Source organism: Nicotiana tabacum, chromosome 8 (genome assembly GCF_000715075.1).
Source record: "Nicotiana tabacum cultivar K326 chromosome 8, ASM71507v2, whole genome shotgun sequence".
NCBI lineage: Eukaryota > Viridiplantae > Streptophyta > Magnoliopsida > Solanales > Solanaceae > Nicotiana > Nicotiana tabacum.
In genome coordinates this window covers 154407665-154425552 of record NC_134087.1, presented here as the reverse complement: position 1 = coordinate 154425552, position 17888 = coordinate 154407665, and positions in this window count along the sequence as shown.

Here is a 17888-nt window from a genome sequence, read left to right as displayed (position 1 = left end):
TGAAAACTTGGGGTGTAACACGGCATTTGCACGAGACCACATTGTTTACAGTGAAAATGGTAACAAAAAATTAAATTTGTTAATAGGATTCTAAAAATACGTGATCTATTCCCGAGCTAGTTGTTAGAGCAGCTGATGCGAATAATATAGAGTTTAATGATGAAATGCAAGCTAAAACGAGATAGTAATCGAACTAAGGGGTTTGCTGCCCGAGTATAGGTCTGGTCGATAGGGGACCTCGGGGTCGACGTCGGGGTCGACGTCGGGGTCGATTTTGAGCTATCGGGGATAGTCGGGAATGGGATAAAAGTTGAGGATATAATTAAACAAGGCTCTTTACGGCCAATACTAAGCTATATGATGAAGAACAAGCAAGAGAAAGATGGATGTAAAGGTGGCCTCGGGCCAGTGAGAACAAGCAAGTTAGAAAGAAAAGAGAGAGAGATATTATTGCATTTGTGGTGAAAATGGAGCAACATCATCCCTTTACAAAGTGGCATGGATTCCCCTTATATAGGCGAGGGAATACCATATAGTACAAAGTGTATTGAATGTAAAGACATGGGGATGGGACGGCTAGGCATGGTACTGGTGTCTATTGACTCTAGCCGCTTGCCTTAGGAATCCCCCGTCTTCGGAACCTTCGTTGGGTTGCGGACAGTCCTCGAGGGAGGGAGCTCGATCATAATCCTACAGCCTTAAGATGCTGACATGACTTCCCGAATGTACCTTAATGGCGGGAAATAGACCCTCCCTGATTTCACCGCATATAGATAGTCTCCGCATTTCCTAGAACGAAGTAATAGGAAACGATATTGAATCGTCGTCTCGAGGTCATTATTGCCATGACATTAACTGTCTAAGAGCATTAAATGCCATGACCCAGAGAACCGTGCAGGGCCACCGTCAAATGCAGTAATTGAGAATCCCACGAACTGCCATCGGCTCGTCTCTTCTGCTTCCCCAGTGATTCCTATAAATGCACTGGTTGCTAGATACTTCCCATCTTCACCCTTCTTACAAGCCCGCGAGTCAGAATTTTGTTATTTGACCTCCTTTCCTCTTTTCACAGAAGGGTTTCTGCCATTTCACATGGCTAGGACTTCTAGGATGGTTCCCTGACAGAACGATACTGCATCGTCATCCCTATTACCTGAGGGAGAAAGCAGATCGGTTCCCACTTTAGAGCAATGTACCCCACCTGATTTTGACACGTCGAAGTATATTGACATCAAGACTCCCTAGTCTATGCCGAGCTAGTGTGAGCACATGTCTCTATACGTTAGCATCGTGAGTGATGTTAGAAAGGTGAGGGAGGACTGCCAATGGAGCAAGGCAGTGGAGGTAGAGATTCACGGCCCCAATGATAATATTACTCACTTCAAGGCTGGCTTCCTTTATATATACACTTACCCATTCACCCTGGGCCCTGATAAATCCGTCGAATCTTCTCCCTTGGAAATCGACCCGTTATTATTGACTTCTGCACTTGATACTAGGTGACACTTGGTCAAATCTACCCATCCTTTTGGAGGATAGTGTTAATGCTTAGTCATTTCAATGAAGGGGTTGAAGGTGAGGTTTTTACCCTTAATCATCTGATCAGACTGTACCGCCCTCGGCTGTATCGAGGCTTAATCAAGCTCCGCCACCGGTACAAAAAATCTTTTTCCACGAGCGTGATAAGGGGAAGGACCGAGGATGGATGAGCAGGTTTATCCGAGTGAGGACCTCGGACATTATCCCGGCCCGGTGAATGCCCTTTCCGGAGTAGTGGAATGCCAGACGTAAGCGAATTTCCCTTTAACCACTTCTCGACTACTCTTTCGTTCATCGCAATAACCTCTTTGTGCTTTCTGCAGCTGCTTTTTGGCATCCGAATGTGGTGCCAGATTTTTTGGGATAGATCAGGCGTTTGAGTGAGAAGTTCCCGTACTGCATTCGGTCTTGGACCATCCTGGCTAAGGAGCGTTGGGTGGCCAAAAATCACGGTAAGGTTCTTTTACCGCCCGTGCTTCGCATTTTGTGTTTCCTTCCGAGCCTTTAGTGAAAATGTATCGCGGTTATTGTGCTGATGCAGGTTTTGGCGAGAATATGCAGATGAGGGTGCCCCCTGACGGTGAGGCAGAGGCCTTGGAGGCTGGTACGAACAAGAAAAGGAAAAGTAGGACAGCCGTTGTCCGACCTGATGGGACTACTGCTCTAACCTCCGGGTCGAATCCTGATATCGAAGGGGAGGACGATGATGGAAGTCCATTGAGGAGGAGAACAAGGTCCAGTGCGAGAGATTTGCAGGCACCCCGATCGGAGGCTGCTGAGTCCGGAACGGCTAGCTCCGGTCGGGCTAGTGAGATGAGGGTCCTTGAAGAGGACACTGACGTATCTTCCAATCGCATGGCCGGATTTGGTGTAGCTTATACTAGGAGGACCGTTGGCATTGATCCTGAGGGACCGGAGCTCGGGACCTTCCAGGCCGGATTTGCTCATCGGCCCTAAGCAGCGATTTTGTAGTTCTTGATAAGCCTATCTCCTCTGCAGAGCCTGTCACTTTGTGTTAGTCCTTCCAATTCCCTACTTCAGAATGTTTTTGCCTGGATCCTCATCTTCTTCCCCTTATTCTGCTGTAATCATGGTCACTGCTGCAATGCCTGATCCTCGGACAAAAGAGAGTCCCTGCTGTGCTCCGTCTTTGGTCGGTACCAGTGGTTCGCCCCCGATATCAGGAGAGCGAGACTCGGGTTGCCCTGCCTCAAAGAGGGTTGTCACACCGGGGAGGCCTCCCAATGTTCCGGTCCATCGAGGGCATGTGTCAAGGATTATCTCATCGGTGAGGGAGGAAAACCTCGAGATGATCAGGAAAGAATGCAGATGGGTGGAAGGCGTGTTTTTGATAGCACCTTCCCACGAGGAGAGTGTCATGACTTATGTTGAGGGGTTCTTGAGTGTGTATATTCATGTTTTTGCGTCGGGTTCCCCGGACCGGGTCGTGCTTGATTTCTATAGAAGATATTAAGTAACGTTAGCACAGGTTCATCCCTTTCTTTGGAGAATAGTGCAGTCGATGAGATATTTTGCTGACAAGGCCGGGATAGAATTCACCCTCAGCCACCTTGTGAGGTTGTATATGCTATTGCATTATCGGGGCCTGATTGATCTTCAGTGTAGATCCACCCGAGCTCCCGTGATCGGCAGCGAGGAGGATGAGGACCGCGGATGGATGAATCGGTTCATTCGAATTCGGACGACTGATGTTATCCCTGGAGAATTTTTGTTGTTCCATGAGAAATGAAACTTCACACGTAAGCGCTTCGTTTGAACTATCTTTATCTCAACATGGGGTTGGCCCCAAAATGATATCTTTCTGCTCTTTATTTATAGCAACTCATTGGTTGCCCGGTGAGGTCCCTGATTTAGCCGAATGGTCTCGTAGGCTAGCAGCTTGCTCGACCTACGATAGGCACCAGTGGCGAGATCTATCAAAAGGAAGATGGGAGGCGAAGCATCATGGTAAGTTCCTGACGTTTTGCCCCTTGAGAGGTAGCTTCTTTCTTGCTGGCTCATCTGATTTATCTGTTGTAGGTGCTGGGAGTCCTTTCGAAGCAAGGCCGAGTTCCCCAAGGGAGGAGGAGAGATTGTTGGCTTTGGGGTCAAGGAATGCTTGTAAAAGGAAAGATGCCTCGGGGTACGAGAAGGCTTGTGGTGAGGCTCCTTCTTCGTAGCGGTTAAGGGGAAGCGATTCGACCGACCGACAAAATTCCGAGATTGGTGCATCGTCGGACGTTGATTCAATTTTTGGCGAGGCTCAGCGCTTTGGCATTATGGTGAGCTTCGGCCGTTGTAAGGTTGTTCTAGACCCGCGCTCCTCTCTTTTCTTTTTATTTACCTAGCCTTCTTTCTCAGGCTTTTGATAGGCTCAAAGCCAAACTGCTTCGTTGTGGGGCCCCGTTGTGGGATGCTCGAGATAGGGAGAAATCCCTCAAACTTCTTTGTGCGGCAAAGGAAAGCGAGCTCGTCTCTTTATGGCATGAGGTGGACTAGAGTCGGGCCCGGGAGGCCCTCTCGGAGAAATAAGTATCCTACATCTCGGGCTGGCCTGTATTCCCTTTTTGTCTTGCCATTTTGACGTGTTGCTATTTCAGTTGAAGGATAAGGCGGATGAGTTGGAACAATTCTGGGGCGATGTTAGCAAAGCCAAACGTGAATTCATCGAGTTGCAAGCGCATGTGAATGCCCATTCTGAGGCCAAAGAGAGGGCTCAGGCCGGGATTTCTGCTCTTGAGGCGCAAATCCAGGTCGCCCATACGAATGATTCTGCTCGGGCGAAGATGATCGTGAGACTCTCATCCGAGCTTTCAAGGGAAAAAACTGAGGTGGTAAATGTCCGGGCCAAGGGTTTGATGAATAATACCAGGGCGAGACAGAAAATGGCGGCTTATTCAAGAAGTGCTGCTGCTGCTAAAGCTGAGCTGAAGAAGACCCTCGATCGTGCAAACAATAGCAAGGAGTATGTGAGGTGCAGATCCCGAAGGGAAATCCTTGAGGAGATTCACGTCAGGGGCTTTGATCTCTCAGGGGAGATCGAGCAAGCCAAAGGAGAGGAGTACGATGCCAAGTTCCTACTATCCGATGTTAAGGATGATGAGGAGGAGACCGCCGGGCTATAACTACCGGAAAAAAAGTGGAATGACAATTCCCTGCCTTCTTTGTTATGTATATATAGCTTTCATTATATGACGTAAGCTGAGATTGCTCTCCATCGTCAATATGTAGAAAATAGAGGGGGAACCCCGCAACTTGTATCTTCTATATTTCTGCTCGTTGGAGTTTCAATTGGGTCGATCTGACCCCGGATTTGCCCTTAGGCTTGCGTGCTTTAACCGTCTTCGGGTTCAGTCTCCGAGTGGGGATCCGACTCGAGCTTAATTTACCCTCAAGTTTTGTGTTTGTTTGGGCTGGCGATGATGGTTTTTATTTCTTTCCCTTGGGCGTTTGGATGTTTCAACTATTTTGAGTCAAATCTCCGAGTCGGGATCCGACTCGAGCTTAATTTAACCCTCAGGTTTTGCATTTGTTTGGGCTAGCGATGATGGTTTTTATTTCTTGCCCTTGGGTGTTTGGCTGTTTCAACTATTTTGGGTCCAGTCTCCGAGTCACGTTGCGATTTGAGCTTTAATTGACCCTAAAGTTCTTTCCTGCCTGTATGGGTGGGCAACGATAGCCTTTTGTGCTTCGGGTCGAAGTGACCTTACAGGCACGTGGCCTGGATGCTCACTTGGCTGGTCGACATTGGCATTTATGCCGTGCTCTTAGGCATGTTGCAGTTTAACTATTTCGGGTCCAGTTTCCGAGTCACGTTGCGACTCGAGCTTTAATTGACCCTTAAGTATTTTTAGACCGGCGATAGTGCCTCTTACGTTGTTTTGGTCATTGAGACCTTTCAATATGTGGCCTGGAGACTTGCATAGTTAACTATTTTGGATCCGGTCTTTAAATCGAGTTACGATTCGAGCTCATTTTAATCCTCAAGTTGTCAATTTTTAAGCTGGCGACAATGGCTCTTACGCTGTTTGGTCGTAGAGACTCTTCAATGTGCGTCCCGGAGGTTCGTTTGGCTGGCGACAAATGCTTTTACGCTGTTTTGCCCGTAGGCTTTTTGTAGGCTTTGTTTTCTGCTCGTTAAGGTCTTTTGAAATAATTTTGCCTGACCCGTCATCGGTTCTGGAAGAACCTTGATTTCAAGTCGTTATCAGCGATGTTTGAGCACCTCGAAAGGTTCATAGCTCGTAGGTTGAGTAGGTCGAAGCCTTGTGATTTGAAGCTGACATGGTCGAAGCTCATTTTTGCCTGTTGAGGGAAGCCTGCTTTAACCGGTTTTTTCCGAAGTATATTCGAAGTAGGGGCATGCGATTTTGTTTAGCAATGATCAGGCGTCCCCAAGTTGCGTTAATTTGGTTGTATCAGCCGTTTTGACCGTAGTCATATCTGTTTGACCGGAGCCATTTTTTATCCCGAGTGATAGTTTAGGCGTCTACACCGAGGGTATGCCCTTTCGGGACTCTTACAAATGCGACGTATAGCCTGAACTTCGGGATTGTCATGCCTGTTGAGGTCTTACAGTTTGTCATGCCTGTTGAGGTCTTACAGTTTTTCATGCCTGTTGAGGTCTTACAATTTTCGTTGTAATGTAGAATAGATCTGATTACGCCGAGTCTGCCCACTAGGGGTCTTACAGTTTCGGGTTTTCCAGTGCATGGTGATTAATGACAGTCATCGAGCTATTTAAGCTTGAATACCACTTCTCATGAGCTCGGAGTTGCCTTGTAGGGGCTTTAGGAGCCCGGAGTTCCGACCCTGGGGTCGTGCGAGTGCCAAATTTGTTGACGTTAAGTCTTTGAGCATTTCGGGATGCATTTGGTGGAGGGGTCCCTGCCAGGAGTATACTTGAGATTTCTTTGTCTAGAGAATAAAATTCTGAAGGGATATCCTTTTATTGCTTGGTGTAAACATACATTGTTTCATTGTCGTGGTCTCGGCCCGCGCGGACGCGGCTCCCCAGACCATTCGATACGGTACATAATTCCCAATTGAGATTTAGTCTACCATTTCTCGGTCATTCTGAGGGTACGGTGCCCTTAGAAGAAGATCATTGCTCGTCATTGGGTTGTAGAAGAAGGCCTGTGACCTTATCGGATCCTCCTCTGGGGATACATTCCTCTGCTAATAATCTTGTCGATTTGGCCCTCTTCGGGGCGGAAGCCCGATTGAGGGGAAAGAGCGTGACAGCCCCTTTTTTAAGGCCTAGGGATCTCAGGGTAGAGTTAGAACTTCCGAATTGTCTTAGCCAGCTATCTGCATACAGGTTAGTGAAACAATAACGAGGGAGTAAAGCAGTTCTTCCTCACCGCGGGATGCGTAGGTGACGTTTTGAGATTTGGTATGTTCTTACCCGTTTGAGGCGTGAGCCCTGATACAGCCCTCCGCTGTGTCTTATCAGGCTTGGCCGAAGATGTGGTTTGCTTACCCTTCAATCCTTCCGAGGGTGGGGGCATTGATGCCGGCGATGCGCCATATGGAGAAGAGTTTCCTCTCGTCGAGTATTGCTCTATGCCAACTTATTTTAGTTCTTCCCTTTGTGGGGAATTTCATTATTTTGGCGAAATGGGGCCGATGTTATCTCCGAGTGGTGTGCCGGCGGCCGTCTGAATAAGACGTCCATGCTTTGCGCCTCCTTCGATGGTACAGAGCTCGACGTCCCGATCTCAGACGGACAATATCAAGAGAATGGTCTTTGTGGCGATTGTCATTTGGAATTCGCCAGGGATTCGGGATTCAGGAGCAATTTGGTCCGCTAGTCTGGACCGCCCCATTGAGTTTGGTCCGACATCATTGTTGTATGTGATCGAACCACTTGAATTCATAAACACATGTTTTATTTGAAATAGATCAAATGAGGGAGAGAGTTACCTATGCGTCAATGTGATGCCGAGGCGGAGTCTCAATGTCCTTTTCCCTAGATGTAAGGGTGTCCTCTGGAATATTTCCCCGGATCCATTTTTCCCTAGTGACGAACATTTTCAATTTCCATTTTATGAGTCCCCGGAGGGTGTCGCCACTCCTTCACTGTCGTGGTAATACATCATGGCTTGTTCACTTCATCCTTCCTGGTTGCCTTCCTCTCTTGGGGCTGGACTCGAGCCTGACCGCTCGATGGTACTCGGCGGTGATTTTTATTGAGTAGCACGATTGTCGTCCTTCTGAGCTAGTGGACATTTTTGACCCCGTAACCGCACGCGCCCTGTAGTTCCCGTGCCAGGTTGTGGTTCTTTTGAAGGGGTCTTGGTTGAATGGGCCTGAGTCGTTCACCATCCCTGATTTCGCTTATGGTGATCACGATGTTTGGTATAGCAATGTTGAAATCGTACTCCGTTGGGCGGGGTTCCTCTGCCGGCTGTGCCTCGTCAGATCTGGTTCCACTGAAGGTTCCTCGAGGATATTGCCCTCGAACTATTTCCATACTGTTGTGAGGTAGGTTGCATCTTGTGGAGTTCCTCCCATCCATGGCGCATGGATGGTACCTCCATCTATTTGGCATTAGTTTATTTGCCGGAAGCCTGCTTCGGTATACCGAGCCCGTAGAGGTTCCCGGATGATTATCCACAGCCCTGATTTATGACCGGTGCTGGGTACGGGCATCTGACCAGATCTTGGTTGGGTATCTGATCAAGCTTCGATTGAAATGACCTAGATTCGTCGGGCATGCTTTGTTTAAACTTCGGGCGTAGGCCTGTGTTGCCTAGTCATCCAAAATCGGGAGCAATCTCATTCGTCCTATCAAGGAATGATGCGCGACTTCTTGTGGTATTTCAGTCTCTCTTCGTCCGGCCTCAGATGTGTCGGGCTCTTCCGTTACTACTTCAATGGCATCGGTGCATGCTTCTGCGGAGGAATCTGTTGGTATGGTAAGTAAGTTTGTTAGGTCAGGTGCTAAGCTGCGACGCCACATCACGGTTTCTTTCGAGAGTGTTTCCCCGAACTTCTTTGTCGAGACGGGCTCGAACTCATCATCTTTAGGGTTGCTACCTTTTTTTGCGCACGTGTAAGCGGTGGTGTGCTCGTCGGGGTCTGAGGTCTTGTCGTACTTTGGGAGCTCCGGCATTCCAGATTTCCATGAATCGGGTTTCGGGACCGCTTCCCCGGGGGACAACTGTTGCATGAACCTCCACGAACCTGACTCGATCCTCTTGGAGAGAGTCCCAAGCATCTTTTCTATGGCGGGGGTCTGTTCTCGATCTGTTGTTGCTTGATCTTTCGGGTACTCGTTCGACGCAAGGAGCTATTTTCGGCGCTACTATGTTGGGTGTCTTTGGATGGCTCTACAACTGAGCGATAGCCAACTGTTGTGCCTGCAAAATTTCAAAATTATCGTGAAGGCTAACTTCTTGTTCTTCCCGGGCCGTGGTTTTTTGAGCTTCCTGTCGGTTGATATGCCGTATGCTTCTGTCGTTGTGAGAAATTTCGTCGACTTGCTGTGCGTCCTATGGATCCGCGTCCGCTATAATTGTTCCGAGCGCATTATCGGGATTTTGTGGTGGTGCTCCAGCGGCTGGGATAGCCACACCATTTTCCCCATGGTTTTCGAGGTTGTCGTTCTCGACTCCGCTCACCGAGCCAGACATTTTGACCGAAAATCAAAGGATCTTGGACAAGAAAAAGTGTGAAAGATAATGTGTGTTTGTGCAATGAAACTAGCAAGAAAATAATCACTATTATTTTTAGCACTATGGTGGGTGCCAAACTGTTTACCGTGAAAATGGTAACAACAATTATAGGTTTGGTCGATGGGGGACCTCGGGGTCGACGTCAGGGTCGAGTTTGAGCTATCAGGGATAGTCAGGAATGGGATAACAGTTGAGGATATAATTAAACAAGGCTCTTTACGGCCAATACTAAGCTATATGATGAAGAACAAGCAAGAGAACGATGGATGCAAAGGTGGCCTCGGGCCAGTGAGAACAAGCAAATTAGAAAGAAAAAAGAGAGAGAGAGATATTATTGCACTTGTGGAGAAAATGGAGCAACATCAACCCTTTACAAAGTGGCATGGATTCCCTTTATATAGGAGAGGGAATACCATATAGTACAAAGTGTATTGAATGTAAAGACATGGGGATGGGATGGCTAGGCATGGTACTAGTGTCTATTGACTCTAGCCGCTTGCCTCGGGAATCCCCCGTCTTCGGAACCTTCGCTGGGTCGCAGACGGTCCTCGAGGGAGGGAGCTCGATCGTAATCCTACAGCCTCGAGATGCTGACATGACTACCCGAATGTACTTTAATGGCGGGAAATAGACCCCCCTAATTTTACCGTATACACACGTCTATGGGAATTTGTTCTGGTGCATCTTCAGGGTTTCGTGGTGGTACACCAACACTTGGAACAGCTACACCACTCTCTACATGATCCTTAAGACCGCTGTTTTCATTTGTGTCAACTGAGTTAGACATTTTGACCTGAAATCAAAGATTCTTGGACAAGAAAAAGCATGAAAATCGGGCGCCAAACTGTTTTGTAAAATAACCACTATTATTTTTAGCCCCACAGTGGGCGCCAAACTGTTTACCTTGAAAATGGTAATTACAATTAGATTTGATTTTGTGGTTCTAAAAATATGTTATTTATTTTTATTCTAGTTGGCAATAGATGCTAAGTGTGAGACTAGAAAATAAGATAAGAACTCGTAAGCTTTATTTATGCAAACCGAGTGGTTGAAAATCGGGACCTCGAGCCAGGTTATACGGGGCCTCGAGGTCGAGCTAGTCAACACACACTCTAAATTTTTCATCCTTCTTCAGAACCGCCACAATGTTGGCTAACCAGGTCGGGTACTCAACAACTCGAAAAAGCTTAGCAATTCTTTGCTTGGTAACCTTATCCTTTATCTTTAGACTCATATCTGGCTTGAATTTTCTGAGCTTCTGCTTTACCGGCAGACGCATGGGGTTGGTAGGTAGCTTGTGAGCTACTATGGATGTGCTTAACCCAGTCATGTCGTCGTAGGACCATGCAAAAATATCCTCATATTCCTTTAGAAAACTGATATACTCTTCCTTCTTTGACAATGATAGATGAATGCTTAAGCGAGTTTCTCTGACTGTTTCAGAATCCCCTAACTTAAGTGCCACAGTTTATTCCACGTTGGACTTTGTTTTTTCTAAAAATTCTCTACTTCTTTGACAATTTCCTCATGTATTATATCATCCTCCAAGTCCTCCGAATAACTTTCCTGATGTTGTGTTGTCTAATTACATGTTACAATCGTAGGTTCATCAGGATATGTAATAATTGTGTTGAAAAGAATGTAGAAAGATAATAATAAATAAATGAAAACAACAATGCATTAAAACATAAAATTGTCAACAAGTACGACTCGATGGCTTGAGTAATTATTTCAAAATAAAACACTAAAAATGTCCTAAATGGCCAAAAACATTTTAAAAATAAATCATGCTAATTCTGCCAAGGCTACCTAGGTACTCGGCGATCCCAGGACAGTGCAGCAGTCAAGTTCTTGAAAGCAGCTCCTTCTCCCACTATCTGAATAGTAAGATCTTCCTCCTTCCCCTCCTCTAAAATTGCACTGTTGTCCATATCTTCCTCATCCAGAAATAGCTTCTGCATACCGTCCAATATCTCGTCTTCCTCGGATCCCTAAATCATGTCAGTCTAGCGGAATGTCTGGTGCAATGGTAGTATGGGTTGTTCTAGCGGATAGTAGTCGGTGCACCGTGGCAGTGTCCAATCCTGGTATTCTTGCACTATATATTCTACCCAAGCCCAAAGGTTTTTCCATAGTACTGTGGTCGTAAGGGTCATATGATCCCCTAAATCTTTCAGTCAAGACCCTTTCCTGGTTCATACCCCGACCACATCAGTATCCTTTTTATCTTGATGCTTCACTATCGATCCTTCAAAATTGTGTTTACCCATTTAATGCGGTTGTATGTTTCTCCTCCCAATGTCCTCATGTTTTCGATGAATGGCATAGTATGGTTGGTGTAAATAGGGTTGCTTCTATTTCTATGAATGATCACCTCCTAATAATTTCACTCGAACTTCACAACCTGGTGCAGGGTAGAAGCGACTGCCCCAGCTATGTGTATCCATGGTCTTCCCAACAATAGGTTGTAGGTGGCAGATATGTCTAGTACTTGGGATTTGACATCAAAGCAAGTCGGACCCATCTGTAGATCAAGGTTGATTTCTCTGATAGTGGCTCTCTGAGATCCATCAAATGCTTTCACGTTCATGCTTCCCATCTGTATCTCATGCAGGCCTTTACCTAATCATTTTAGAGTGGTCAGCGGGCATATGTTCAGGCTTTAACCTCCATCTATGAGGACCATAGCAATGAACTTGTCTTCAAATTGCATAGTGATGTACAACGTTTTGTTGTGGCTTAATCCTTCGGGCAGTAATTAATCTTCGTGGAAAGTAATTTTGTGTCTCTCCAATACTTGTCCAACCATGTTAGCCATCTTCCCACTGGTGATACCGTCGGGTACATAAGATTCACTTAACACTTTCATCAAGGCATTCTTGTGCGCGTCTGAATTTTGTAGCAATGACGAAATGGATATCTGGGCAGGAGTTTTGTTTAGGTAATCAACAACAGAGTATTCCCTCACCTGTAGCTTCCTCCAAAGATCGTCAGTGCTCTTCTTAACGACATGTGGTTTAGATGCAGCTTCTTTACTTGGTCCCCCGAGATTCTCAGATGTGTAAACTCTTCCATTTCTAGTCATGCCTTGCGCATTACATGTCACCTCCATTTTGGCTTTTTCTTTTCTTCTCTCCTCTACAACATAATCCTATAGGACAACATTGTACTTATAAGATAGTATGGGAGCTAGCATTACAGTGAAGGGCGCAACTACCTTGACCTCAAACGGTGTATGGGTTTGTACCACAATCAGCGAGAGAGTGACAGGAGATGTTTTGGGAGTATCCCCTTCTTGAATAAGTCCAATGGATCCCTCCTTGCCCTATTCCTCATTAGTTTCTATCACATTCACTCCCTCGCCTCTATGATCCGGGAGAGGGTTATTATGGATATTTTGTGTGGCTTCCTTTGCCTGTATAGCCAAGGTGCCGATCAGTGTATGAATCTTACCCTTCAACATGTGGCATTATTCAATGGTATGACCCTTCATGCCTTACTAATAGGCACAAGTTTTGTTGGGGTTAACCCAGTAGGAAGGGTTCTCAATAGCAACAGCAGAAATAGAAGTGGTGTTAACCAGTGGCCTTTAGTCTCTCATACAGTTGGGCTATGGGTTCAGCGATTGGGGTGTATTTTCTAAGAGCTCCGCGGTCAAAGATTGGTCGTGTCTTTGGGTAATTTTGGCGCGCAGGCAGAGGTGAATGGTAACATACAGGTTGGGTATTATATGTATGGTAAGTGGTGGCAGGGTATTTGTTTTTTAGAGGTGATGGTTGATATTCGGGTAGAGGACTTAGGGCCCTTGGCTGCCATCACGGCACCCGCTTCTTTCTTCTTCGAAATACCTCCTGATTTAGGCTTTGTTTGTGGCTTGCAATGCCTCAAAATTGGCCAACATCCCACTCTTGATTCCTTCTTCTATCCTTTCTCCTAACTTGATGATGTCTGAGAACTTGTGATTCTCGATAACCATCAACCTTTCATAATACTGCGGATCTTGAGCTCTAACAAAGAACTTGTTCATTTGTTCTTCTTTAAGTGGCAGCCTCACATTGACGGGCTCTGATCTCCAACGAGTAGCATATTTGTGGAAGGTTTATGTTGGCTTCTTCTTGAGGTTCTGAATATAGAAAACGTCTGACATGTTTTCAATATTGAATCTGAATCTGTCCATGAAATCTGATGCCATGCTTACCCAATTCTCCCACTTTGTCCTCTTCTAACTAAATACCAGGATAATGCATGTCCTATAAGACTTTACATGAATAGTTTCAAGCGGATTTGTTAATTCTTACCCACTCTTACAAGCTTGTCACAGTAGGTTCTCAGATGTACCTTTGGATCCCTAGTGCCATCAAACATCTCAAACTTGGGGGGGGGGGGGGGGGGTTGTAACCCTCCAACAATTCTACATCTAGCTGGATACACAAATCTTTGTAGTTTAAACCTTCAACACCCTTCCCACCTTCAACACTTTGCACTCTCCCTATCAGTTTCTTGAGTTCTTCTGCCATGTTTCGAATGAGTAGGTCCTTCTCGGTCGGCTCGGGTATGTATAGGGTTTGTTATGTGTTATAGGATAAGGTTTACACATATATCAGGTGTCACGCCCCCTTTTTCTCCTTTTTGATGGGGATGTCCGGGTTTCGATATTCATGGGGGAAATAACTCATTTCCTTTTTGGGAATTGGGTATTTGAAGAGTCGCCACCTAACGAATTATGGTGTGTTAGGTCACCTAGAGCGATAAGCTCTTATAACTAGTTTGCATTACTAGAGATTTAGGGCAAGGGCTTGAAATCACCTTGAGGGGAAGGTGTTAGGCACCCCTCACGGTCCACAACGGTGGGTCCCGCCGAACTTAAACTATGTGAATTAGTCTTGTTAACAAATAAACAGTTTTAACACATATTTGCAAATAAAGGCATGTTTTAGACATTCTAAGTACATGTATGATTCAAGTAATGAAAGTAAGGGCAAAGGGTTTGAACAATTTGCCCATATGCAAAGAAAGCAAATTCATTAAACAACGGGAGTTGGGAAGAAGGGGTCCTAGGTTGGTTAGCCTACAGGATCATACCTACACAATGCCCGATAATCACTCCTCAATGAGGGGCTACACGTGAAATTAGCATGTAGTCGTCATATCCTTACTACCCAATTCCCTCCCTTTGGTCATAACCTAAAGCGTTCTAGCAACCTTGAAAGATATCCTATGCATGCACTACCGCCCATTCCTTGTGGCCCTGGAGTTATTTAGGACCTCTAATTTAGGTAGTTCTAGACCATCCTAAGTTACATAAAGGAGAAAAATCTAGGCGCCAATCAAAACAATTAGGACTGCATTAAAGAGAACAATTAAAGGCTCACATTTACCTCCACAAACAAAACAAGTAAGTGCACGTCTCAAACAACAGTTTCAGGTATTTAAGAGAAAACCTTAGAACATGATATCTAGGTGAGCAGAGTGTATACAATACTGAATTAGGACCAAAGTGTCAAAGGCCTATTCAGCTTGCCTACTGATTTTAGACCTGTTTGAATATGAGCAGTCATAGATAACAGAACATAGTTTTACAGTTGCAGGATTTTTAAGCGCTCTATAGGCTTGCCTAGGTGTATAATAGTGATATCCTATGAGCATGGTATCTATTATTGATTAGGAATGAAGTAAATCAGTAAACAATTTTAAACGGGTAATTTGGATCCTATAGGCATGCTTTCTAGTGATATTGATTAACACAAAAAGAGTAGGTTAGTTAATTAAATTGATTCAGAACTTAATAGTATAAGCTTAGAGTTAAACTGATTTTAGGTCTAACTAAACTAGTTTTAGATCCTATAGGCATGATTTCTATTTTAACATAAAGTGAAGCAAGCAGGATTTATTTGATCAAAGCGAAATCTATATAGGCATGATTTCTATTAAAACTGATTTTAATCATAAGGCATGATTTCTAAGGAGACGAATTTGAATGCATGTTGTAATGGAAACTGAACATCAATTACTTTATACCCTATAGGCATGATATCTAATTATAAAGCTGATTTAGATCCTATAGGAATGGCTTCTAATTGTGTGAAAGTAAGCATGCAGATTTTATTTAGACCAAAGCAGATCCTATATGGGCATATTATCTAACAAACACATTTGAATAGAAATAGACCCTATAGGCAAGTTATCTACCCAATTTTACCCACAATATGCAACTACCCTCCCTTTTTCACTAATTACTCCACTGTTTGTTTGTAATAATTATTACAGACCAAGAATTAAATATAAATTACATAAATAGAATAGAAAATAAGCTATAGGGAGCTTGAAGCAGGCCCAAAACAATCATGGTGTACCAAGCCTTTACTAGTCTCAAATGCCCAAAGTTCCATAGCCCAATTCACGTATAAGCATGTCAGAGTTCCCTAAGGACCTCGGGGATCTCGGGCAGTGCTTACACCCAGACTTTCCTCAAACAAAGAATGATTATGTGCGGTGTGGAAGTGCCAGCCCTAATATGTCATAGTTTAGAGAGATCTCAAGGGTCTCAAAGCAGTACACATATCAGAGGGGCAGGACTTAGTAAGCTAAGAGTAATATGAGAGTGCATAATGATTTGAAAGAATTTGGTAAGAATTAGCAAGAGGGCCTTAGGAATGAAAAAGGATTTTCTGAAACCAGTACATAGTTAGGATGGAAAACAATTTGAGAAAACATAAAGAACATTTTCTGGGATCAGAGAGCAAGTCACAGAACACACAGTTTCAGAACAGACTTCACACAAGGAGAAAGGGGTAGGGGACACCTATAATTCACCTTAGTGATGGCAAATAAGTACACAGATTCCTCAAGGAGTTAGGGAATTGACAAGTTAGTTACAAAGTTATGTTGAGAACACACATGTCTTAGATACAAATAGGACCTCATTAGTGAAGTAGAGCAAGTTAGACTTAGATGAAAAAACTAGACAAACACTTCATGAAGCATTCAAGGTTTTAGAAATACTAATCATATACAGAAAAAGTAGAATTTAGACATGCTGGGTGACACAGTAAACACACAATGCAGCTTGGACATACTAGTGAACAAATTATCTAAAGCAGGATTGGCATGCTAAACAGTATACTAGCTATAGCTTTTAACAGAATAAAATTAAACACGCTGAGTGATACAATAATCTAGGCGTGTTGATTTCTCATTGAATAGAATAGCAAATAGAACTGGAAATCACAACTAATGAACTGCAGCAACAAAGAAAAACACATAGTTTTGGAATGGGAATTGAATCAGGACATACCAGTTAAGGGAATTGAATCAGGACATACCAGTTAAGGGAATTGAATCAGGACATACCAGTTAAGGAAAAACTCATTTCATAACTCGTTTCCTTTTCGCTAAACTGTCCCTTTTATGGCTTTCATTTTTCTTACTGTGGCTATCCTTGTGAACTGGTTATACCGATTCCTTGTGATTTGAGGTTTTGGAGTGGATTCACTCGCTATATTTTGTATTGTTGTCATTGTTATTGTTGTGCAGTTGTGGTTGTTGGTGCACGAGGTCTTTGCCGTGCGGTTGTGGTTGTTGGTGCACGAGTTCTCTACCATACGGTTGTGATTGTGTTGGTGCACGAGGTCTCTGTCGTGCGGTTGTGGTTGTTGGTCCATGAGGTCTCTGCCGTGCGGTTGTGGTAGTTGGTGCACGAGGTCTCTGCCGTGCGGTTGTGGTTGTTTTGTGCACGAGGTCTCTGCCATTTTTGTTGAGGGGTTGCACGAGGTCTTTGTCGTGCTATTGTTACTATTTATATATTGCATATGTGGCGTAACATGGCGAGATATGTTTATATACTTATATGTGGGTTGCGCATGTGGCGAAATAAGGTGGGAACATTATGGTGCATGTGTGGTGAAACAAGGCGGGCACTTATTACGTTATTATTTGCACACGTGGCGAGACAAGGTGGGCTATGTCAGGGATTGATTGTGAGGATTCGTGATGGCCTGGGGGCATTCCTGTTTGTTTAATATTATGATTGTGGTACGCTTACCTGTATGAGCTTTATCTCGTGAAAGTTGTGAGGAAACATCATATGTGTTGTCTGCTCTTCTCCTTACGTCTATTAGCTGGTAGGAATTTTGTTAGAGTACTTGCACAAGCATACACGTAGTTGAACACTCCTATTGGATGTGAAGTCCTCCTAATTTTTCTTAGTATAGATATACACCCTCATTTACTTATTATATATGTGAGAGTGGTCCTGGTTAGCAAGTGAGTTGTCAGTATGACCATGAGGCTGATGGGGGCACAGGATGCCAAGTGTTAGATTTCAGGTACTGGGACTCATGAGTTGTAATTGTCCGAGATTCGGTATCTTGTGGAAATTGTTGGATAAGACCTGATGTGAACACTGTCATAGGATCTGAGTTATTGCTTACCTTTATTGTATTGTGACTCTAGGATTTGGGTTGTGTTTTTACTCGCTCTTCTGTGTCATTATTTTTGTATTTCATGTTGCTTGCGGTTTTATTCCCTTATTGAGATTGTAGTATTATTAGCCATTTTATGTAGTCTTTATATATATATATCATGTCCCGTAGTTCCTATATTTGTACAGTTTATTGGACCGGTAGGTGTCTTAGCTGTTCCTCGTCACTACTCCACTGAGGTTAGTCTTGA